Genomic DNA, 2693 nt, shown 5'->3' with positions numbered 1-2693 from the left:
TTGCTTGATGAAATTGATATCATATTCTTCACTGATGAAGTATATGAGTTCGTAAGTTGCACTAATTCATCTGCAGGATGATCAACCCAAAGCCACTGAGTGGGTCCTCGATAGTGGATGTACAAATCACATGACTGGTGACAGGAGCTTATTGATGGACTCTGCTTTATCTCCATCACATCTGAAGCATATCACCTATACTGACAAAGGCAAAAGCAAGGTATTGGGCTAGGTAAGGTTGCAATCTCAAAGGATCGACACATGGACAAAGTCATGCTTGTCGAGTCCTTAGGATTCAACCTCATGTCTATCTCAATGCTTTGTGATCTTGATATGATTGTTGTCTTTGGCAAGTATCGTTGTGTTGTTATCATGGAAGCTAACAATTCCAAAGTATCCGAAGGCTTTAGGAGAGGAGATTTGTATATTGTTGATTTCTCTACAGGACCACAACCTGCTACTTGTCTACATGCAAAAGCTTCAGAAGGCTGGCTATGGCATCGACAACTTGGTCATGCTGGCATGAGGAATCTGCACACGCTCGCGAAGAAGAAGCATGTCATTGGCATTGAGAATGTCAGATTCCTCAAGGATCACTTGTGCGGAGCCTGTGAAGCTGGAAAGATGACCAAGGCCAAGCATCCAGCAAAGACTATCATGACTACTACTCGACCATTTGAATTGCTTGACATGGATCTCTTTGGCCCTACTCACTATGCCACATTTACTAATGCTGCATCCTTATATGGCTTTGTCATTGTTAATGATTATTCTCGATATACATGGTGCATATCATCACTTACAAAACTGAAGTGTAGGAAGTCTTCAAACGATTTTCCTCGAGGGCTTCAACCAACTTTGGTGTGAAGATCAAGCACATCAGAAGTGATAATGGAACCGAGTTCAAGAACACCGGTCTTGATGACTATCTTGATGAACTTGGTAGTAATCATGAGTTATCTGCTCCTTATACTCCTCAGCAAAATGGCGTCGTGGAGCGCAAGAACAGGACTCTTGTTGAGATGGCCCGCACTATGCTTGATGAGTACAAGACGGCTCCTCGCTTCTGGCCTGAGGCAATTGATACTGCGTGCCACATCATCAACAGGGTATATCTTCACAAATTCTTCAAGAAGACTGCATATGAACTCCTCACTGACAAGAAACCCAATGTGAGTTATTTCAAAGTCTTCGGTGCTAAATGCTGGATTAGAGATCCTCATCACAGTTCTAAATTTGCACCGAAAGCACATGAAGGTTTTATGCTCGGTTATGGTAAGGACTCGCACACCTACAGAGTCTTCAACACCTATCACCACAAGGTTTTTGAAACTGTAGATGTGCGGTTCAATGAAACTAATGGCTCACAAAGAGAGCACCTACCTCCTGTGACAGATGAAATACCTCCTGAGGAATCTATTAAGTTCAAGAATACTGAGGATGTCATTCATACTGAAGAATCTTCTGAAGAAGTCATTCCAGAACATGAAGAATGTCATGCTGATACACCTGAGGAAAATGGTGCTGAAGAAAATGCTGATCAAATTCCTCAATGACAACCCGCTCATCCTCGCGTTGCAAATGAAGTGCAAATTGAGAAAATCATCAGCGACATCAACATTCCAGGTCCTCTCACACTCTCAAGAGATTCACATTTATCTAACTTTTGTGGGCACTTTGCTTTCGTCTCTATCACAGAGCCCACTAAGGTAGATGAAGCATTTTTGGAGCCTGAGTGGATTCAAGCTATGCAAGAGGAATTACATCAATTCAAGCTCAACAATGTCTGGGAACTGGTCAAAGGTCCAGATCCTCGCAAGCACAATATCATCGACACAAAGTGGATCTACCGCAACAAGCAAGATGAAAATGGCCTTGTGGTGAGGAATAAGGCACGACTTGTAGCGCAAGGCTGCACACAGGTTGAAGGAATTGACTTCGATGAAACTTTTGCACCTGTTGCTAGACTTGAAGCTAGTCGCATATTACTTGCTTATGCTAACCATCATGATCATCTTATATCAAATGGATGTGAAAAGTGCATTCCTCAATGGTAATCTTGAGGAAGAAGTATATGTTGCTCAACCCCCAGGTTTTGAAGATCCAAAGTATCCTGACAAAGTCTTCAGACTCAATAAGGCCCTCTATGGCCTCAAGAAGGCCCCTCGGGCGTGGTATGATACTTTGAAGGAATTCCTCATGAAGAAAGGCTTCAAACCCGGTTCACTTGACCCAACTCTCTTCACTAAATCTTGTGATGGTGAATTGTTTGTGTGCCAAATTTATGTTGATGATATCATTTTCGGCTGTACTGACCAATGTTACAGTGATGAATTTGCCTATATGATGAGTGAAGAATATCAAATGTCTATGATGGGAGAATTGAAATTCTTCTTAGGTCTTCAGATTCGTCAACAGCGCAATGGCATATTCATATCTTAGGAGAAATACCTCAAGGATGTACCGAGGAAATTCAGCATGCAAGATTGCAAAGGAGTCAAAATCCCTATTCCCACAAATGGCCATCTATGCACTGATGAAAATGGTACTGACTTCGATCAAAAGGTATACCGCTCCATGATTGGTTCTTTATTGTACTTGTGTGCATCTAGGCCAGATAGTATGCTTAGTGTTTGCATGTGTGCCCGATTTCAAGCTACACCGAAGGAATCACACCATAAGGCTGTGAAGCA

Source organism: Triticum urartu, chromosome 7A (assembly GCF_056163025.1).
Source record: "Triticum urartu cultivar PI428250 chromosome 7A, HENAU_Tu73, whole genome shotgun sequence".
Taxonomy (NCBI): domain Eukaryota; kingdom Viridiplantae; phylum Streptophyta; class Magnoliopsida; order Poales; family Poaceae; genus Triticum; species Triticum urartu.
Note: the sequence above shows the minus strand (reverse complement) of the source record.